The sequence below is a fragment of the Callorhinus ursinus genome, unplaced genomic scaffold, assembly GCF_003265705.2.
Source record: "Callorhinus ursinus isolate GAN/ISIS: 27379988/994484 unplaced genomic scaffold, GSC_fseal_2.0 scaffold5, whole genome shotgun sequence".
Lineage (NCBI taxonomy): Eukaryota > Metazoa > Chordata > Mammalia > Carnivora > Otariidae > Callorhinus > Callorhinus ursinus.
The window spans coordinates 53,004,048-53,027,308 of NW_027397067.1; the positions used below are offsets into that span (position 1 = coordinate 53,004,048).

At 41.9% G+C, this 23,261-nt stretch overlaps 1 protein-coding gene and 1 long non-coding RNA gene across 6 annotated transcripts in view; one reads left to right on the forward strand and one right to left on the reverse strand.

Annotated features, from left to right (window-relative positions):
• Nucleotides 1-23,261, reverse strand: part of RSPO2 (R-spondin 2) — a 151,964-nt gene that overhangs the window by 123,852 nt on the left and 4,851 nt on the right. For 2 of the 5 annotated variants that reach the window (XM_025871002.2, XM_073893101.1), the window contains exon 1: nucleotides 4,928-5,205. The exons of 2 other annotated variants lie outside the window; for them this stretch is intronic. The gene's annotated coding sequence lies outside the window, so the exon portion shown is untranslated. Of the gene's footprint in view, nucleotides 1-4,927; nucleotides 5,212-23,261 lie in introns of those variants that run through there. One more of the 5 variants, XM_073893102.1, reaches the window with a different exon arrangement.
• Nucleotides 5,314-9,176, forward strand: LOC141372755 (uncharacterized). Its single transcript, XR_012378155.1, has 2 exons — nucleotides 5,314-5,423; nucleotides 8,698-9,176. It is a non-coding gene; the product is annotated as an uncharacterized lncRNA (long non-coding RNA).

The window sequence follows — 23,261 nt, forward strand, 5'->3', positions numbered from 1 at the left end:
ATATATACATATATATACACATATATATATACATATACATACACACACACACACACACACCCATATATAAATGGTTGGAATTAAACTGTGTAATATAAAACACAGCTACATTTTAAACCTCCCTCTTAACCTTGCCATCTTTATTCACTGAATTGGGGAATCCCTGTATCTCAGGTTCACATCAGTAAATATTCAATAAAACGTGAAACACCGCTTATCCTGAAGAGGCAAACAGCCAAGACAGGGAGAGTTAAATGCTAAATGACCCCTATTCCAGACAGCGCACCCAGCAGCAACCACTGCTGGGGGCAGACTCGCTTGCACACATCTCCCGGAGTATGGAAGCCATTTGTTAATGAGCAGCCATAATTTCGGCCTGGGGCCTTATGCGAAAGAAAACGTTTGTACATTTGCAGAACAGTATAATGATTTCACAAATGCAAAGATAAAATGTGTTATCATTTATCTTGGGTTATAATATCTGGGGTTTGATTGCCTTGTGAAATGTCCAAATCAAGAACAATTACAGATTTTTCTCACTCCACATACATCATGAAACACTTAAGTACTTCTTTAAGACTATTCAAATATTCGAAAGAAAGAAAATGGCCCATTCAGTGGGAGACAAAACCATTAAGATGTGAATAGGATACGATGTACAGAGGATAAATAAAGAGAACTCAGACTGGCACTGAGAATGGTCATGGGTCATTTTTTAAACCATTAGTCAAAAGAAGGAACAATCTTCTATCCTATCCAGCCATGTCAACTTTTCCCTTGGGTTAAAATTAGCCCCTTGAGACAAAAGCATTGTTGCAAAATACTACGCTACTGACCACACAGGCACACCCATGTTCTGAAATGGTTCGGGCTTCAAGTCCATGATTCAAGCCTGACCCAGTGCATTGATGCAGTTCTGCCAAATTATACATGGAATGGGCAAGAATTTAAACATTCATCCTACGAGTTCCCTTTCCCAATATAACTGTCAAGGGCAAACTGCATTATAGGCTTTCTAGAAATAAACCATTTGAGTGTGCAGACAAAACACTACGTTTTTACCTAGTCAGCAGTCTTCATTAAAAAAAATCCTGGTCATTTACAAGGATACTATTGATTCCAAGTGTCTAGAGAGGGGAAAAAAAGTCAAAAAAGGTAAGGAGAAAAAAAGAGGAAAAGGGCATGAGCCAGAGCCAAGAGACACGAATGTTTAGCAGGACACAGGAAGCAGGAAGCCATTCGTTGGCCAATGGTCACCTTGTGGGAGCAGGGCTGGCACTTAGAAATATTTTTATCACCTTCCTGCCCTTCAGTATCACTTAATACAACCTGTGGGCCTTATCCAGGATACAAAATACTATGAACAAATGTGGAAGTTAACCATGTACCAGAAAACCCTATTCAAAGCTTTCAATCTTAATAAAAATATTTAATTGCAATCTTTAATCCTGCTTATGGCAGAGGCCATGCCAAGTATATTAAGGGGAATGTGGGGCGATTTGTGACCTCACGTGTTACTGCAGAAGTGCTATCTTCTGAGAACGATGAAGAATTTGCACACTTCATCATACTTGCTCCTCAAAACCCCTCAGGAAAATTCCTGAAAGGCTGCTGGGCAGCGTGCTTCCTCTCAGAGAATAACTTGGTAAAGTTGATGCAATTTAAGGGGAAGCCCACTCTATTTACAATATTCACCCAAAGTCATGGAACAAGGGATTGATGCCATAAAGATTTTCCTTTATTATAAAGAGAAACGATCTACATATAAGGGATATGCTTATGTGTATTTGCTAAATAAGTCTGTAGAAAATTGATGACAGCTAGAACTTTTTTGTTATTATGTGCTAGGTATGACGTTAAACACTCTTGAGGTACCACACTCTAACCCCTACAATTACCCTAAGGAGGTAGGAACTATTCACAACCACCTAACAGATAGGAAAACTGAGGCCAAGAAAGGTTGAGTGACTTGCCAAGGACATAGAGCTTAGACCTGCGATGCTATCCCTTCATCACCCTGCCTCTCTTTATATGCCTAAAGTCAGCTTATAAGAAAAGTCCTGAGGGACGTCAAGGAAGCAAATTCTAGGGCTGGGAAGAGAAGCGGAGCCCCCCTTTCAATATCCAGCTTTACATCCCCTCGAGGCTGCATGAGAACTCGATAGTTAGAAATACCAAAGTCACAAAAAAACAAATTTTAGAAAATCTATTAGATGCAGGAAAGATATATTTTCTAAGTTCCAACATTTCAAATAATCATTTTCACCTACCTGGCATCTTGGCTTTCCAAAAGGACTCCTTTTCCAGAGGTACCACTAGCTTAAACTTTACCTTTAAATCCTTGACATTTAGAAAAAACACAAGCAGCTCTTTCCATCGTTTTTTTTCTTTTTACCCCAAGCTGGGATTTACAAAACTTAAAAAAAGTGTTCTATCTTGTCCATAGTTCCATAATCTCAGGAAAACAAACAACAAACACTAGGCCACCTACTTTTTCCACTATGTTCAGTCAACATTGAGAAATTGTCAGCACCCTCCAAACCACGTGTTTCCAGGATATATTTGTTTTCTACCTACTGCATTTTCAAATAGAATTTCCACAGCCCAGAAAAGCCTTCCAAGTGAAAACAAATTGCTTTTTACACTCATGCATTCAAGTGCTAAAATGTTAGCTTTCACAAGATTTTGAACTTGAGGTACAGTTCATTATAATACTGTTTAATTTTAAAAAGAGCTTATAGAATAAAATTCATAATTTTGAATAATTTGTCCCTTCCTTCATAGGCTCATACTAAGTAGCTATAGTTTAACTGTTAAAAAATGAGTAACAAGAGCATGAACATACAGACTGATGAAACAAATATAGTAAAACGTTAAATTTTTATTCTCAGCTATGGGTATGTGACTGTTTATTTTAGGATTTTTATGTTTCTGATTATTTCCAGTTCAGCAAAATTAGAATTGGGAAAAAAATTTTAAAGTAACAAAAGGGGGCAAGGTGGCATTCATAAAATTCCATTTGGAATGAACAAAGAAATAAAGTGCAAGCAGGAATAGATGAAACCGTCTCAGGAAAACTGCTATCACCACTGGGCAATGGTGACCAGGACCTGACGCCTGGCTGGGCTGGATCATCTGTTCCTAGCTCCACAATCTCTGCATTTAAAAAAAGGGGGGGGGCAGCACAATATACTTTATGAGATCAGGAAGAAAAGTTGCCCACACCTACAAGCCTACAGGGACAGAAGAATCACTTGGGGGAAAGAAAACTGTTTCTCAGTTGCTTTTTCCTGGGCTCTCCTTTACTGACATGAACTTTCCGATCCCTTCCCGGGAGATGAATTACAGTGATGGCTACAGCAATATGCCACAAACGAATCAAGAAGCGAGGAACCCTCTTACACCATAAAATCAAAACCACATGTAAGGATGTGTGCAAGAGCTGAAGAACGCTGCAGGGTTTTCAGCAATGAGCAGAGCTGCTCTCCCCCCTCCCTTGCACCCCGATCCCAACAATAACACATTTGGCAAAGAGACTCACGGAAATGTTGAGAGAATAAAAACTGGTAGCTAATATTTTTTGAAAACTCACCTAAATATTAAAAGAGGATGCCTATTACTATAATCTAGACAGGGTGTCATTGGCAGTCACCGAGTTGAGAGCTGTTACAGAGGCAGTTTGTGGGGGGAGGGGGTAGAAATCAACACACTAAATTTAGTACAGTGGAGGTTTGGGGTTTGGGGCTCCAGCAGCAAGAAAAAGAAAAAGGCCACAAAGACATTTGTCTTATTAAACTGGCTGCTTCTTGCTGTATACAAAAAGATGTGGGTACTAAGAGATGCCCAATAATCGAAAAAGAAATATTTCATATACTACCTACTGCCTAAAAGCCTCATCAGTAAAAAAAAAAAAAAAAAATAGTAATGCACAGAGAAAATGCATGAATGTTCAGAGAGTAGGACAGAAGGGCCCAGGCTGATCAGGGCCAGGATTTGGAAAGGATAGGACAGAGTAGTTGTGAATATCATCCCAGCAAGGGAAGACGACACACGGGGAGTTTTGTCTTAAGAGACAGACAGAAGGAAAAGCAAAAAGGACAAATTCATTCTTTTGACACGAAGCCCAGAAAGATTCAAGGACGGTAGTCACAGCGAGAGGCGACGCCCATCCAGAAGGAACTCAAACCCAGGACTCCTGCCTCAGAAGTCAGCAGTTTCTCCTAGATCCTCACCGAAGAACTCAAGTCGCATGCACAAAAGTTCTGGAAACCTACTGTTAGCATAGTGCCTGTAGCTAACAACACTCCATTAAAATTAAGATGTAATTTAATTTGCTCAAAATTTGCTACGAGAATAGATCTTATGCTCACTTTTCTTACCACAAAATAAATAACAATAAGGGTGGGAGAAAATTTGCAGAGGTGATGAACAGGTCTGTGGCCTTGACGAAGGTGATGGTTTCACAGGTGTATACATATCCCCTGTATCAAACTCATCAAACCATATACATTAAATACGTATGGATTGTACAAGCAGGGTTAAGTAAATTTAAGTTTGGTAACTTCTACCAAACTAAGCTGTGTACATGTTAAAGTAGCAGTTTGTTGAATTTTTAAAAAGTAAAAATGCAATAATATAAAAAGGAACTTTTTAGATTTTCAGCAGGTGGAAGATTTCTAATGTAACTCCTTTTCACAGGGAAATAAAAACTATGTAAAACTGGATAATATAGAAAGCTAGGAAATTGAGCATATGAGGACTTAAGAGATCTAGATTAACATGTTTCTATATAACTCTTTACGATAAGGTACATTTTGCACCTTCCTTAGCAACATTTCGGTTTCTCTAAGCACACACATTTTTGGTTCTTCCCCACAAGCAGCTAGTTTGAAGGAAAATCTCCTTCTTTTGAGAAATTCAAACTTACCTACGATTTTGAGCAAACTTCTACCAGGGATGTATTCCTCAGCGCCATGCTAAATAATGCCAGATCAATAAAATCGCACTTTTCTCTAATTCCTACGTAGTTTAGCAGTAACTTAGGAGTTCGTTGGAATTAGAATGCATTTTTAGAGGACACTATCTCAGGGAATCTTTCAAAACCATGAATGGACAATTTATTGGAGGCTTACTTGTGGTTGCAGCTCTGAGCAAGAAGACATCCAGAGCAAGCAAGTGGAAAATCTAATTAGCAGCGGCTAACGGTCACCGCACGCTCCCCCGGCGCCCGGCGCAGCTCGGGGGCGGGGCGGGGCGGGGCGGGGGGTGGGGCTTGCAGAACGGCCTCCGATTCTCGCAACAGAATCCGCCAGGTGAGCACCATGGCCCCCACCCCGCCAGAGTGCCACTGAGTCACAGAGATGGGCAGTGAGCTAACCAATGCTCCAGAGTCATTAAGAGGTGGCAGAATTTTTGGCGAAAAGGTTTGGACCAAACGAATAGAAATATGAATTTACCATTGAAAGGGTTCTTGGGACAATTTAGCCCCAACCTTTTATCTTAAATAGGCAGAATGTCTGGTCAAAAGGTGAATCTAAGTTCTCTGTCCCTCTGTCGTCCCTGTCCCTGTCCTGCTGTCTGTCCCTCGCTGTCTATACCTATCCCTCACTGTCTCAGGTGCTCCGTCTGTCCCTGTCCCTCGCGCTCTCTCACTCCGTCTATTCCTGTCCCAATGCCCCTGTCCATCTCTGTCCTTGTCTATCACCCTCTGTGCCTCCCTCTCCCTCTCCCTGTCCCACTGTCACCCCTGTCTCCCTGTCCCTCTCTCATTCCATCTCTCCCTCTTCTCCCACCTATCTCTTCCCCCCCCATGTGCATGTCTGTCTGTCCCCCCGTGTGTCCATCTCCCTCCCTCTCTGTCCATATCTTTGTGGCCGTCTGTGTCTCTCTGTGCCCATCTCTCTCCATGTCTCTCTGTGCCCGTCTCTCTGTCTCTGGGGGGGTCTCTGTGTGTGTGCGTGCACGGCTCTGAGTTTGAGTGGGTCTGTGTGTTTGTGAGCCCCTCTCTCTCTCTCTCCCTCTGTGATTCTGTGTGTGTGTGAGTCTCTGTGAGTCTCTCTCTGCATGTGAGTCATCTGTGCGTGTGTGTCTGTGAGTCTCTGTGAGCCTGTGTGTGTCTATGTGTGAGTCTCGTGTGTGTGTGAGGCTCTCTCTCTGAGCCTCTCTGTGTCTGTGAGGCTGTGTGTGTGTGTGTGTGTGTGTGTGTGTGTGAGACTCCCTCTGTGAGTCTGTGTGTGTCTGTCTGTGAGGCTCTCTCTGAGTCTGTGTGTGTGTCTCTCTCTGTGTCTGAGTCTCTGAGTCTCTGTGTCTGTGAGTCTCTCTCAGTGTGTGTCTATGAGTCTGTCTGTCTGTCTCTCTCTCTCTCTGTGTGTCTCTGTCTGGGAGTCTGTGTCTGAGTCTCTCTGTGAGTCTGTGTGTGTGTGTCCGTGAGCGAGTCTCTCTCTGTGAGTGTGTGTGTGTGTGTGTCTGTGAGTGAGTCTGTCTCCCTCTGTGTCTGTGAGTCTGTGTGTTTGTGAGTCTCTCTGTGTCTGAGTCTTTGAGTCTGTCTCTGTGAGTCTCTGTCTCTGTGAGCGGGGGGGTGTGTCTGTGAGCGAGTCTCTCTGTGAGCGAGTCTCTCTGTGAGCGAGTCTGTGTCTGTGAGTCTCTCTCCCTCTGTGTCTCTCTCCGTGAGTCTCTCTCTCGGGGGGTCTCGCTCTCTGTGAGTCTCGCGCTCTCTCTCTCTTTGAGTCTCTCTCTCTCTGTGAGTCTCTGTGTTTGAGTCTGTGTGTGTGTGTGTGTGTGTGTGTGTGTGTGTGTGTGTGTGTTTGAGTCTGAGTCTCTGAGTCTCTCTGTGAATCTCTTTGAGTCTGAGTCTCTCTCTGTAACACTCTCTGAGTGAGTCTCGGTCTCTCTGAGTCTCTCTCTCGCTGAGTCCCTGAGTCTCTCTTGCCCTCTGAGACTCTCTTTCTCTCTGGGAGTCTCTCTCTCTCTCTGTGACTCTGTGTGAGTGTGTTTGTGTGTGTGAGTCTCTGAGTCTGTGTGTGTGTCCGTGAGCAGGTCTCTCTCTCCCTGTGAGTCTGTGTGTGTCTGTGAGCGAGTCTCTCTCTCTGCGTCTCTCTCTGAGTCTCTGTGTTTGAGTGTGTGTGTGTCTTTTGCTCTGTGTGAATCTCTCTCTGTGAATCTCTGAGTCTCTCTCTGAGTCTCTGAGTCTCTGTGAATCTATGAGTGTCTCTGTCTCTCTCTCGCTGAGTCTGAGTCTTGCTCTCTGAGTCTCTTTCTCTGTGTGAGTCTGTCTCTCTGTGTGAGTGTGTTTGTGTGTGAGAGTCTGTCTCTGAGTCTCTGTGAGTCTCTCTCTCCCTGTGAGTCTGTGTGTGTGTGTGTGTCTGTGAGCGAGTCTCTGAGTCTGAGTCTCTCTCTGTAGCTGTGTGTGTGTATGTGTGTCTGTGAGCGAGTCTGAGTCTCTCTGTCTCTGGGAGTCTCTCTGTGTGTCTGTGAGTCTCTGAGTCTGTCTGTCTCTCTCTCTCTCTCTCTCTCTCTCTCTCTCTCTCTCTCTGGGAGTCTCTGTGTCTGTGAGTCTCTTTCCATCTCTGTGTGGGTCTCTCTCTTCTGTGTGAGTCTCTCTCTCTCTTCTGTGAGTCTGTGTGGGTGTCTGTGAACGAGTCTCTCTCCCTCTCTCTCCGTGAATCTGAGTCTGTGTATGTCTGTGAGCGACTGTGTGTGTCTGAGTGACTTTCTCTGTGTCTGAGTGACTGTGAGCGATTCTGTGTCTCTCTGTGAGTCTCTGTGAGTGAGTCTGTCTCTCTCGGTCTCTGTGAGCGAGTCTCTCGCTGAGTCTCCCTCTGCGCGTCCCACTGTGCTCGAGTCTCGCTCTCTCGCTCTCTGTGCAAGTCTCTCTACGCTTCTCTGCGCGAGTCTCTCTGCCCAAGTGTGTGTGTGTGTGTGTGTGTGTGTGTGTGTGTGTGTGTGTGCGCGCGCGCGCACGCGCGTAACGAGAGAGAGACAGACAGACAGACACACGGGGAGAGATTTTATCTCCAGGTGTGTGTGTGTGTGTGTGTGTCTCTCTCTCTGAGTCTGTGCGCAAATCTGTGTGTGTGTGTGTGTGTGTGTGTTTCTCACTGCGTGTGTGTATGTATGTGATTCTCTCTCCCCCCGGTGTGTATGTGTGAGTCTCTCAGTCTCTCCCCCCCTACCCCCGCTGGTGTGTGTGTGGGAGTGTGCCTCCGTGTGTATGTCTCTCTTCCCTGTGGGTGTGTCTTTCCATATATATGAGTGTAAGTGTGACTGAGTGTCTGTGTTTGTGTCTGTGTGCGTCTCTAAATGTGTCTGCATCCCCGAGTGTGTGTCTGTGTGCATGAGTGTGTCACTGAGTCACTGTGTCTGAGTGTGTAAGAGTGTCTGAGTGTGAGAGGGTGTGCCTGAGTGTGTGAGAGGGTGTGCCTGAGTGTGTGAGAGGGTGTGCCTGAGTGTGTGAGAGGGTGTGTCTGAGTGTGGTGTTTTGCTGTCTCTCCCACTGTGGGGTGTGTGTGTGGGTGTGTGTGTGTGTGAGAGAGAGACACACACACACAGTTTGTGGCAGAGCTAGTGAAGAGTTACTCATCAGGTTCGTTTAGGGCAGAGAGCGGCCAATAGCCATTCCAGCCAGAACACACACACACACCTTACCAATGACTTTAGAATCTAAGTAGGAATAAAGAACGTAGATTTTATACTTTCTAGGTCTCAACTGGGTACTGAGCCTGTATGTGCGGATCCTCTAAGAGATCATAAAACCTGGACCAGCCGCTGCCCCAATGCATCCTGTTCTCACCGTCTTCTTGGTGGAAAGGCACCCGCGGCTAGCAGCCGCTCAGCCTCCGCCCTCACCACAGCCGACTGAGGCCTCCCCAGCAGCAATCCTCACTCTGCTCTTACCCACCCTCCTCCACACCCAGAAACCCGACACTTCCAAAAATATTAAAGACATTAACCTTTTCATAAAAGGATTAAAAATCCCTTAATAATCTTAACCAAAAATGCTTCCCATCATCAACAGTACAATTTCAGACAATACTCTCCCCTCGGGGCCTAGACATTTCTAGAAGGAATGCACTAGGTCCTAACCCCAAACCAATGTTTCCTTTACTAGGCAAGCAAAATAATCTATTGAACTTGAGCATGAAGGAATTTTACTTTATCAGTAATAAAAGTGGACATTAAGAATGTCTTAATTGACGCAGAGAAGTAAAGTTCAAATATATTGGGCATAATCAGTAAGAAAAAATTTCAGTATTTTCCAGTTAGAATCATGTAACTAAAGAATGATTGGATATGGCCTAACATCCTGTTAAAAATAAAATTTTAGTGTAAAATACTGTGCTATAACTTTGGTATAGGCTTTCAAAACATCTGTAAGAAATATCAGGACCACTTTATAGTTTTTTTAGATTTTAAAGATTATAAAGAGCACATATGCACAAGCTGGGGGAGGGGAAGAGGGAAAGAATCTTCAGGCAGACTCCCTGCTGAGTGCAGAGCCCTATCCCACAACTCAGGAGATCATGACCTGAGCTGAAACCAAGAGTCAGACACAACCAACTGAGCCACCCAGGTGCCCCAGATTTCAGAGAAAGAGCAAGCAAGCATGAGAGAGAGAACGAGGGCTCCATGCCCCACGGGGGGGGGAGGGGCAGAGGGAGAGAATCCTCAAGCAGACTCCCTGCTGAGTGCAAAGCCCATCGCGGGGTTCAATCCCAACACCCTGAGATCATGACCTGAGCCAAAAATCAATAGTGGGATGCTCAACTGAGCCACCCAGGTGCCCCTCATATTGAAGAGTAATTTGTGTCCCCAATTTCATAAACTCTTTTTCTAGAGCATCATTCATTTCTTCCCCTCTGAACCCAGAAGACATTTCTTATCTGCCTTATTCTTTTGTCATTCTTGGATTTTTGACAGACTGCTATTGATAGCCTGCATTTATTTGTTCAAAAATATTTTGATAACTACAGCAGACTAAGCATTATACTGAACATTGATGACAATGTGAACAAAGCTCCCACTCCTTGGGAGCTTATGTTCTAAAAGCTGGATGGGGCTTTGGATTGGATAGAATTGGATAGGGCCATGCAAGTTTTTCCAACTTTATTGAGGTATAATTGGCAAATAAATGTGTAGTATTACTGAAGTGTACATGACGATTTGATACACATACACATTGTGAAAAGATTCTCCCCATCACGTTAATTAACACATTCATCACCTATTTACTGTTTTGTTTTGGGTGAAAATAAGTTCTACTCTCTTAGCAAGTTTCAGTTATAAAAATAGTGTTAACTATAGTCCATGTTACACATTAGATCCTTAGACCTTACTCATAACTGAAACTTTATTTCCTTTTACCAACCTCTCCGTATTTACCCCACACCTCAGCCCCCTGGAAACCACTTTTCTACACTATTTCTATGAATTCGACTTTTTTTTTTTTTTTAAAAAAGCCACATAAGGGATGCTGTGCAATATGTGTCTTTCTCTGGCTTATTTCACTTAGCATAATATCCTCCAGATTCACCCATGCTGATGCAAATGTCAAAGTCTCCATGGCTTAACACAGAAGTAGTTTGTTTCTTGATCACAGAGTCTGGTGTGGATGTGCAGCTGGGAGACTTCCACAGGCCATTCTGGAACCCAAGCTTTGTTCGTCTGGTGGTCCTGCCAACCCCCAGGGCGGGTGGGGGTGGAGGGAGAGCAGAGAAGTGAGGCTGGATCCTCTGCACCAAGTCGGCTGGCTTAAGAATAGAGCCTTTCCCATAGGAGGTTAACTGAGGCCAGGTTTAGAAGTAAATATATCACTTCTGCACACTTTCTACTACAAACTCCAGGCCCATAGTCACACCCAGGTACAAGGGAAATGTACTCCAGCTACATGTGCAAGAGGCAAAAGAAATGGGTTTTGCTAGATACGGTGTTCTCTGCTACAATAACAAAATTCTAGCATGTGATAGAATAGAGGAGGCTGGGACTAGGTGCAGTGAGTGAGGCTCCTATGGTGCAAAATGCAAGGAGTCACTCCTTCTCAGGCTTAGGCGCGCACACCTTAGATCTGTGCTCCTCACAGACCCCCCTTCTTGCCTCACCCTATCTTGGCCCCAATAGACAGTTTAACTGCAGAAAATCAAGCAAGAGGGCAATGCGCTCCTTTAGATACAGAGACTAGAAAAGGAGCTTGTTATGAAAAGGAGAAAGATCTTTCCAAACAGAGGAAGCAACAATGCAAAGGTCCTGAGGCAGGAAAATTGGGTAGAGGGTTTGAGAAACAGGGAGAGACCAAAGGACAGATACCAAAAGGAGAGTTGGAGACATAAGCAGAAACCAGGTCACATGGAGCCTTTGGGTCTGAGCAAGGAGTTTGGGTGTTATGTCAGGTATCACAAAAAGCTCTTAAGCATTAAAGTGGCAGAATCAAAGGCTCTGACTTTTGTTTTATAAGCAATCCCTCTGAGCACCCTGTGGAGAACGGACCACAGGAAAAGTAGCTGGAAGGCTACCGACATGTTTTGGGGGAGAGATGGTGATAACACGGTCTACAAAATGTCAATAGACTTGGAAGAAGGATTCGGAATATACTGGAGGGGGCTTATAGAAATCCAAAGTACTGCCCAAAAATGAGAAAGGTTTAAGCAACCAAGTGATATTAATGTTTTGTGGAGCCAGGAAAAGAATATTCTATTTAAATAGTGAGTTCCTTGGGGGAAAAGGAGAGGCTTCTTTCTATTCTCAAAAATAATCCAACAAGGGGTTTTAAAGATGTATTTGAGAGAGAGAGCGTGCACACACAAGCAGGGGCAGGGACATAGAAGGAGAGGAGGGAGAGCATCTCAAGCACACTCCCTGCCGATCACAGGGCCGGATGTAGGGCTCGATCCCACAACCCTGAAATCGTGACCTGATTATATTTATATACATAATTATACACGTGTGTGTATATATATGAAAAAAATCAAATTCAAGGCAATAAGCATCCCATCTCCCACCTAAAAAAATTGGCATCAGTGCAATATTCTGGAGAATAATTGGCAGTAAAATCAAAGACTTACCTTTCTATCTTGGTGGTGAAGAGTATGGTGGAATCCAAATGCCTAGACTGAAATTCTAGCTCTAACATTTACTAGTTCTGTGAATTTGTGCCAGTTATTTACCTTCTATGCCTCAGATTCTTCCTCTGTAAAATGGCTAGAAAAGTAGAGCCTACCGTATAGGGTCATTTAAGGACTAAATTACATGTAACAAAGAACTATGCTTGGCACAAAGAAAGTGCTCAATAAACGTAATGATTATAGTATATTATTACATCCAGTTCTGTGCATGATTCTTAAGGGGAAAAGGTTTAAAGGATGTTCATATCAACATTTCAACATTAAAAGTTTTCAGTATTGACTGCTCAAAAGTAAGGAAACAGATTTTTAAATTTCATGGTGAGCAACTTGAAAGAAAAATGGCGTCTGAAGGACATGAACTACCACCCCTAATTGTCGGATATGGCTCATTTATTCTCTTAAAAACATACAGGTTGAAGGGGTAAAAAAAAAAAAAAAAAATCATTCCCAATCTTTCATTAGTAAAACCAGCTAGGTACATTCCAGTTCTGTTCACCTGGCTTGCAATGTAACCAATTTCTTCGGCTCACCATACTTTTTGCTCTCTTAAAAGTACCATAAAGGCACTTTACTTGGAAGAAAGGCATACACCTACAGTGTTGTATTTCTCCAGCAAGAGGCTTGTTCTTGCGAGCCACGTATGAAAGGTGTTTATGTTCAAGATTTCTAGCAGGCTCTTTAATATAATCTTCCTCATAGACATGTGTGAATTAAATTTTCAACTTCACTAAGCTGTTAAATGTACATATTATAGGTATCCTTCATGGAGTCATATAAAAGGTACAGCAATGGTAACTTGACTGGTAGCAACAAGCTGTTAAATGAATATAGGGAAGATTCTATAATTAGAGCCAGCTGCATCTCCTAAGTAGGAGGAATGTTAATTTTTTTTATAACTTTACTGCCACTTACCCACTGAAGACATAGACTCTAGACCCTTTCTTGATATGTCTGCAAATTCAAAACTACACAACTGAAAACCTGCTATTGACGGCCCCGGAGAGCACATTCTCAGTGGCTAGCTGCCATTCAGGTAGAGCTTGGGGGAAACTTTAATCCTTCTCAGGTGACGTTACTTGTATTCTACAACATCCAGTTGATCTCCTCAAATATTTTCCTTCCTCCCTCTCTAAGCCGTCCAGAGTGTTTAAGTAGCACAAAGTACTGTTTTTCTACCCAATGAGCCTCAGATTACACCAGGCTGAAGCTACTTTATGTTCACTCAGGAGCTTCTCTGAAAGCTGTTAACAGAAAACATTATCAGAAGATGTCTAATAGAATTCAGGTTTTCAGAAGGCTTGCATTTCATTCCTGTTAGCAGAAGCCAGAAGGACTGTTTTGATGTCATTTGACCACTAATATTTCAGTAGGCAGAAACTATCGCAAGATTTTGCCTCCTCCATCTGACAGGCAATGGCCTGACACAAATCAAAGCATTTTATTTGCTTGCAGTGAAGTTAACCTGCTGGTCAAATATGCATCCACTCCTTCCTCTGACCATTGGCAATTAAAGGGGAAGAGTTAAGCATATTGCCTACTTTTCCTGTAAGAACTGTTTTGGGGCACCTCGGGGGCTCAGTTACACGTCTGCCTTCGGCTCAGGTCATGATGCCAGGGTCCTGGAATCGAGTCCCGTGTCAGGGTCCCTGCTCAGCAGGGAATCTGCCTCTCCCCACTGCCCCTGCACCCTCTCGCTCTCATGTGCATGCGCGCTCTCAAATAAAATCTTTAAAAAGTAAAAATAAAATGCAAGAACATTTAAAATAATGTTCTAGTAGCCCTTTATATATAGCAAATGAGTATGAATACAACAGTATTGGATGCCACTCAAAAATCAAAGGCAACTAATTTAAAACACCTCTAACACCAGAAGCAATATATTGTAGACAACATGAAGATTATAATGTTCTGTAAAGGATGCTCTCAGGTCTTGGAGTTCAGTCAACTTCAACAGGAAATCAGCAAAACAGATTTTTCAACTCCAGCTTAACAATAAGAAGCCAATGTGATTCATGGTTGTTTGAAAAAGTAATAAACACACTCGGGTGATTCTTTGGATTCATACAGTTTCCTAGAACTTCAGAGGCAGGAAGGAATTTGAAGTCTCCTAGTCCAAACCCTATAAACCAGGTCTAAAGCATCTTCACCCCCCAGGGCCACTATGTGCCCAAGTTCAGGGACCCACTACTATTATCCTGTATGCACAGTACACAGTCTAGTGGAAGTGGGACAGCCGCATACATTCTACTTCTATTGCCGCTACTAATTATTATATCGGATAATTAATAATACTTATTCCACAGGGTTGTTATGAACATGAGGACATAAAGAACCTAAAGGTCTAGCACAGGGTGGGACTTGCTATGGACTAAAAAGTGTCCCCCCAAAAGAGATGAAGTCCTAATCACCAATACCTATGAATGTAGACTTACTTGGAAATAAGGACTTTACAACCTTAATCAAGTTAACCATGAGGTCATTAGAGTGGGCCCTAATCCAATGTAACTGGCATTCTTGTAAGAACAGAGGAGAGACAGCCATGCAAAGATGGAGCAGAGATTGGAGTTAGGCAGCCACCAAGTAAAGAATGTCTGGGGCTTCCAGAAGCTGCAAGAGGCCGGAAAGGATTTCCCCCCTCTGTATCTCAGATGGTACATGGACCTGCTGACCCCTTAATGTTGGGCTTCTAACCTCCAAAAATGTGCATAAATTAATTTCTGATCTTTTAAGCCACCTGGTTTATGGTACTTCATTACAGCAGCCCTAGGAAATCAATACAGTATTGGAGTGTGTGCTGCCAATGCACTTCTGAAAGTCATGACATCTAGAACAGAACAGAACACTAGTGTGGGCTGGGAACCTTCATCTTCCTCATTCTTCAGTCTAAGTGAATATTCCTCCTAATGTAGCCAATTACTTTTTGCAACGGTATCACATCATAACTGCAGGAGGAGTAAAAAAAAAAAAAACGCTTACCCCTTGTCTCCAACATCCTAGTCCTCCATAGTTGCTTCTTTGATCTTAAGAGAAACACTCTCCGTTTTGTTAGAATTTCATTCATAAATTCATTTTGTTACGCCCAGCCATCGGCATCTTTTTGTAACCCATCAACCAACATTTAAATTTCCTGTTCAACTTCATATCATGCAAAAGTGTGGTTGGTAATACCAGCTGTCTTCAACCTAATCATTAAGAAAATATTGTTCCAAAGCTGACGACAGAGTCCTTTACTATACCAGAGATCCTCAAAGTGGACAATCCATTACTCCCCACTCTGTCAAATATAATTCAGTAAGTAACATTTGATGATATACCTGCATTTCTCTACCTTCCCCAATAGGAATTTTAAAGCCTATTATGTTTTCCTAAGTGCAAGCTATTGTTAACGAATTTTGGTCAAACACATTTATCTTCCAGTCTAGTAAACCTAGTCAAAAAAGCAAAATATTTGTATGGTATAACCCATGCTGTCTATAGCTGCATTGAAATCTGGCTTTCTTATAATGAAGTATCCAAAAATTGACATCATGGTCGTATAAGAATTGAGAAATAGGTCTTCTTTCCTTTGTCAGGAATTCAGATTAAGCTTCAGTATCTATAGTATTGTTTGTATTACAAACATTTAAAATGATGACTCAGGGGCGCCTGGGTGGCTCAATCATTAAGCATCTGCCTTTGGTTCAGGTCATGATCCCAGGGTCCTGGGATCAAGCCCCGCATCGGGCTCCCTGCTCAGCGGGAAGCCTGCTTCTCCCTCTCCCTCTCCCTCTCCCCCTGCTTGTGTTCCCTCTCTCGCTGTCTCTGTCAAATAAAGTCTTTAAAAAATAAAAGTAAAGATAAAATGATGACTCAGAGGCATATGATGCAGAATCTAATGAAGTAATGTTGTTTAATATTCTGCTTAGAAAGTATTATAATTTGAGTCAATAGCTGTCAACAAGAATTTCTATTTAAGTACCTAGTAGATGCCAGATGCATTACAGATGTGCTCATCATGATGTGAGTGGTCTTTAGAGGTCCCTCTACACTCACTACAGTCACTGGCTTTACAACACTCAAGAAATACCCTCTGTTAAAAAAAAAAAAAAAGAAAATACACTGTTGTTGGAAAAAGCAATTTCCAGCGATTATCAAGAAAGGGTCTCTTCCATTAATGGAATTTTCCTATGAGCCTTCTTCATTTTGCCCATAATTCCAAAAGTTAGGATAAATCACATCCTTTTTCTACATGACAGGCCACAAGTCTTGAACAGGAGTGATTCTGTTCCTGCTCTTTCTTCCCCTAAGTTCAGGCTCTCCCATCTCTTCAAAACTTTCTCTCAAAATTCAGCAAGCAGAGGACTACTTGAAGCTTGCCAAAGACTTTACAACAGTTAGTACTGAGTCACTTTCAAATCAAAATCATGTTCACCACCCATAGCAGTTGCAAAGGACTATTTTATTTCTGCATAAGGGAACTGCATTATACCAAATTCATAATTTTGGACAACTTTCAAGGGACAATTTCCAAGCCCTAGGTCACTTTAAAGAATATTATTTAAAGGCAAGACAAAAAAAAATTCATAATTGACAGGATTCAGTCAAGAGTCACATCAGCCACCGCATGATTTACTGACCAGCAGAAGTTGTGGTCAATGGCTTCCCAAACTCCACAACCAACCTCAACCCACTAATCATGCTCCCGGGAACCACAGCTGTCCATTATCAAACATCTGAGTTTTTAAATTACTTTGTTAAAGTTAGGAGACTAAGTTTCTCTATTATACTAACCTGATGGAAGGACAGTGACCACAAGATATCTTTCACCAGTAGAAGGAATGCTATGGATATGACAGCCTTAATTTCTCGCAGAACATTAGACAGATTCCAGATCCTTAAGTAGAAAATTTTAAGCGAGTTTGCTCGTTCAGCTCACCCAACCTACAGTTGTTCTCCACTTCCTTTTATCTACTTAGAAGAGCCCAGAACACCCAAGAGTTCCTCAAAACTCCCCCTATAAACCTGACCTTTAAACACACACACACACACACACACTTCCAAAAACAAAAAACCTCTAAAACCTCAAGACTCAAGCATCAAAAACTAGCATTACTTCTAAAGTATTCTTCTATCTACAAGAACTACCAAGAAGGCATGACAAGTCAAAGACCAGGACTGCCTTAATTTATATCTAATGATGGTTAACTCGGAGCCCCAGGTGCAATTCTTCTCAATCACTGGGCTGCCAAGGGTTTTTAACTCAGTGCAGAGTCTTTAAGGCTGAATGATGGTAGTGGAAAAGAACAAAAAATACCAGAGTTACCCCAAAAGGCTATGGTGGGGGAGGCACAATGGGTACAGGATCCACCATCTGGTCATAGGGATATTAACTCCACTAGGATTCAACTCAACTGAAAACTAGTCTCAGGGGGGAAAAAAAAGTGTAATGTGCAAAGTCATAATGATGATCTAGCAAATCCCATACATTAAAAGCCAGTTTTTATCTACAAGGAGGCACTAGAACACAGCAGGTAAGGTGAACAATGAGAAGCCAGAGAATTTTTTAAATCTTCCATCAGACTTCATTACATGAGGAAAGAGAACCTTCTTAAACAAAAGAAACACTGGATTTTCAAAGATCAGACAATTATTCTCAAAAGGCAAAAATTCGAGAGATTCATTAAAAGAAATGGATATTCTCCATAAAGATTAAAGACTTTGGCAAACAATTGGCAAGTATTAATTTGCAGTTGTTTTGGACAACTCCAAATTTTAAGTTGAGTTTTCAGGTATGCACTTCATGGAAAAAAATTTTTTTTATATAAAACTAATGTTTTCCAAAGTGATTGTAGTAGAAGCTGGAATCCACCTCTAAGTTGACACAAGCTTTATCTCACAGATCTTAAAACTGTGAGGTTGGTTAAGTTTGCCTTTCGGTGAGGCTTTGTCAAAAGGATTAGGGACCCAAACCAGAAATGCCCCAGTAAGGCCGAAAGCTCTTTATTTGGTCTTTTTTTCTCCTTCTGTGTGGATATCAAGATGATCACAGCATCAATCTTACTGGAGAAAGCACAGTTTTCCCACCTGAACCAACGGGACAAAACAAAGTAAGCACACATCCTACAGACCATGAGAGAACAAAGCGCAAGGAAAAGAATGCAAAGTGTGCCCTCTATCGGTCCGTGAGTTTTAATCGCCAAAGGGCTGTTTGGCAAGTTGTATCCAGTAATAAATAGGTGAGACACGAAGCCCATCCTGGTAGAAAAACTATAAAATGCGCTGACCCAGCAGCAAACACCCAGCAGCAGCCCCCTGGACCTGAAGAATGTTCAGGCTGGTTCTGACCAACCTGTGAACCAGCAGCACGATATAGAGGAGTCATGTCCATGCCAGCGTGGGTCATCAGCTGGGAAACTGCAACAGCAATTTCTAAAGACTCTATATTCCGTTTTATTATTAACGAGATAAAATTAGACCATATGAGAAGAGGATTTTAACAAAACCCCCTTATTCTGTATTTTGTACTTCTACAGACTTTTTTTTAGAAGAATGGAGAGAATTAAACATCCATTGTCTTTGAGTAAGGGATCCATTAGCCAAGTAATTATTTACCAAGTCTTGAGATAGCGCTTCTGATATTCGCTCATATTGTGTAATATATACACAGCAAATGACTGGAAACGGACACCCGGAAAATAAAATTTTAGAAAACAAATGTGCATATCAATTTGAAGCAGCCATTTGGCATCAGGCTAGTTAAGGTCTACCTATTACTTTAACCAATGCTTCTTAACCTATTGAAGGAAACAGATGAACCATGTCCATTTTGAGACTTCAGAGAAAGCTTTAGGATCCTCTCTCTATACCCTAAGAAGAAAGGTTTTGCTTCTAGTTTGAGGGGATTCACAAAAACCCTGGCTCCATCTCTAGACCCCAAGTTAAGAAACCCTGCTCAAAAGAAATGTGCTCAGTAAGCTAGTCTTTAATTGCACTTAAGAGCCTTCAAGTGATGAGAACTGAAAGATTCTAAATAAATTTTAAGGGTTCCCCCCAAGCAACTAGGTAAGAAGGAAAGCTACCTATAATTAGTTTCTCTACATTTTAAGAGTGAAAGAATATTTAATAGCTTTTCTCTAATCTTGCTTGGTTATTCTGATTATGACGGTATACCATGTGAGTATACATAAAATACATACACGCACACACACCTACGCACACACGTTGACACATCTGCACGAGCGCACACCTACAGACGCACGTAATTGTTCTGGCAACTGGAATACAAGAAAAGAGGTTCCTAAAATTTATACAATAATTCTTTAAAAAACAAAGAATAATTTTAAAAAATTGAGCAATACAAGTATGCAAAAAGAACTTTTTAACCAGATCCCACTTGTGGTCCTATACTTCAGTTACCCCGCCTATTCAGCCTTCAGTTACTTAATATTATTTTATCAGCATAATTGGGAGTTGTAGAAGTTGAGGCTCAATAAAAGTCTGTGGTTCAAAGAACTCCTGAATGGCTTCAAAGGTTGTTTTTCTTTAAATGAGCATTTATGTTGGACATGTCCTGTGTACAGGAAAAGCCAGGGAATTCAGGAGAACTACATTCTAGTTCTAGCTACTTTCCACTCAGCCATTAGTTTTTAAAAATCACATTTCACTTTCCAATTCTGTAAAAATGGTTGCACCTCCTCCAAATAGTGAAATGTCAATGCTCTCCCAGAAGGCACTGCACAAAAACAAAAACAAAAACCACCTAGGTCCTCTATTGACACCTACAGAAGAATCTGTACACACACACACACACACCCGCATCCCTCCTCGATGATCTGCACAGTTCTGATATACTCAAGTCACAAACACAAGAATGCAGGTTGAATACTTTTCCTGCTGTGTGTGTGTTATTAATATCATTGCCTTTTAGGAAGAGAAATACCACTTTTATTTTCCCCTTAAATGATTATTCCTCTGGACAAAGTGTTTGGGGATGAAAAAAAATCCTTGGTTGACCCTTTCTCTAGAAGTGTTTTTAAAAATATAGATTACCCCACCCCAGAATTTCCCTTTCCCTGCCCCAAACTCCCCTGCCCTGTGGACGGCTCTATCATTGAAATAATCAGCTGGTATTTACAGAGACACCAACAGGCACTAGGGTGTTCTGTGAAATTCTGAAGATTATCAGAAGAGACTTCAGAATGAGGGCTGGGCGGGGGAGGCTTTTTATATCTCAATGGTTTTTGTCTTTAAAGAATAGCAAATAATGAGATTATGCCTATTATCTAAGAATGCATTCAAACTTAAACTATGTGCAAAGAACTTAGAAATTTTTTTAAAAAATCTTCTCATTAAGTCACCAAAGTTATTTTAAGGGCAACCAAAATCTCACAATGACTTTTTGTTCAGCCACAGCTTGTGGAGAAGCAACGTTGTTAGGCCTGCTTTGGGGATACAGAGAGGAATCAGAAGCTCCGCCCAACTGGAGTTTGAAGTATGGTAAGGAGAAGACATTTGGCAAAATAACCAGAATAAAGGGGGAAATAAGAGCATGCTTGAAGAGTCTCACAGAAAGCTGAGAAAGCTGTGAGGGAAAAATGGACTCTGGCTTCAGAAAAAGGGCAGAAAATTCCAGGGGGGGAGGGTGGCTTCCTAAAGGCAGTGACTTTAGCTGGGCATTTGGAAGCTCAACAGCTTAAAAACCTCAAAACACATGGTGTGTTTGGAAATGGACTAACCCGGTAAAGCTTAAGCACGTAGCGCTTCCAGGGTGGTGGAAAGTTGGAAATGAGCTGCCATAGGTGGTGCGGGCCGCCTTGAAAGCCCTGCGAAAGAGGCTGGCACGGATTCTGCAGTCAGTGTGGAGACCTGGAGGGTTGGGGTTTATTAACAGAAGTCACATGATCAGATCCGTGGTTGAAAAACCTTCAACATGGCAGCATCATAAAGGATGGAGTGAAGTAGATGCTGGGAGATAAGTCCGTGAGGGTACCTTTGGGAATGGAAAGGCCGGGGTGGATATAAACCTTTCAGAGGTAGACTCACTAAGACTGAATGAACCAATGAAATAGGCAATAGGGAAGACACAGGCTACAGGGAGGCTTTCAGCTTCGACTCATAGAAACCTCATGAATGGAAGACACACAGGCAGAGAACACATTTGGGAGAAGGCACAGATGGGGACAGGAGTTGTCAAGTTTGCGTGTGTGTGGAACAGAATATCTAACCATACAGCGGTAGTTGGGAAGTCAGAGGGGATAGAATCTGAAGCTAAAGAGAAAAAAATTTCTTTGTTAAGTTGAAGCTGGAGTTGAAGGACTTCCCATGGAAGTAACAGTTGAAGATACAGGGATGGGTAAAATCCCCCGAAGGGAAAGAATAAAGGAAAATAAACACTAGTCTACACCTCCTCTGAATGAGGGGACTAAATAAGAGAAATGGGCAGAATATGGAAGGCAAAACTAGAGTATGAGGTCGCTAGGCAGATGAAGAGACTTTCTTTTAGAAAGGAGGGCTATCGCCAGAAAAAGTCATGGAGGGCTGCCACCATGTTGGCCTTGCAAGGAGGCAAATATAAGGAGGACTGTTAATAAAAATCTTTTCAATAAAGTGGTGGATGCAGAAGGCATATTGTAACTGATTAAAGGGTGAATGGAACAGGATTGTTAATAGAAGGGAAGGGTACAAGTGAAGAAAAAGGGAAGGGATTGGAAAGCAATGTAAGGAAGAAGGAAACTAAGAATTTTAGCATTGGGGGAAAGCAGTATGTTCTAAAAGAGGGTGACCGGCATGGAGAGGTCCTAGAGAAGAGCAGAACAGGTAGGGCCAGGCCTTGGGAAGAATAAAAGCACACTCACCTTACTCATTCCCTCTCCCCCTCCCCCTTCCTGGTCCCACCATCCAGTCTGAGAAAGAGGACAAGAGAGCAACTGGGAAAGAAGAATGAAAATCCTTTTTAGTTCCAAGGATCTGATTTTCATAGTCATATCATCTCCAACCCCTTTCCACACCCACGAACACACATACACCTATACGTATATATCCCATCCTGAGCATAGATCTAATCGTATGTATGTGTTCTCGTCAGCCATTAATTAGCACCTTCCGTATTTATTCCATAAATTCCCATTAGCACCTTCCATATTTATTCCAGCTAAAATTATGGAAATGTATAAATATGAACGTGCAACACTGCAGATAATGAGGAAAAATGACATTTTGGAGGGTAAAAAAAGTTTAAAACAATTTTCATCCCAGGGCTTATCACCCCGTTTTAGTGGAGTGGTTATCAAGTATTATATCGAATGATTTGTCTATCATTTATTTCCCGCACTTAGGAGGGGTAGGAGTGCTTATCCCCATGGGGGGTGGGGATGAGGTTTAAAAGGCAGTCAGCTGGAAGGAATGAAGTAAAAAGTATCCTGGGTAATCCATACACTGGCCAATTAGTCTCTTAATAAATCAAGAGGTGGTTTTGCATTAAGGAATTAGAAGTGTCATTTCCAACTTGTGATTTCTGCAAATATTGGATTCTACCCAAGCTGGATTTATAAGCAGATAAAGCCAGAATTAAATGGAGGCCTGGGAGAACATCACCTATTCTGAATCACTTCCAAATTTCAGTAGCTTAATAAAAGGTTGGTTGAGACACAGTTTTTTTAACCTCTGTGCCCTGGTAAGATAGTAGGCAGAAAAACTCAGAATTATGCTAGAACAACAAAACAGCCCATTAAAAGAAGAAAAGAGCGTATTTACATGCAAAGTTAAACATCACAGGAAGTTTTCAGAAGCACTCTGGAACTTTAAAAAGGTAATATAGAAGACACATTTTAAAGTTTTCTCATTTAAGTGTAGGTAAATATGTTCCATGTGACATATGTATTTTTGAAAGAATACCAATGAGAAATAAACTATCATTAATAGTACTTGTAAAGCCAAATATCTCCAAATCTCTTCATTAAATTTTAATTTATCCCTAATAGTATTTAAGAGAGGATGTTTAGGCTTTTCACCAACCTCAGTTATGAGAAACATACCACACTGTTTGTGATAAACACTTCAGTTTCACGGAAGAAGCCAATTCTAATCTTAAGGAAAATGAGAGGTTACAGAGGGAGAAGCTGAGGCTTTACTATGGAAAAGTCTAGGCAGGAAACTTTTGTCATACTATGC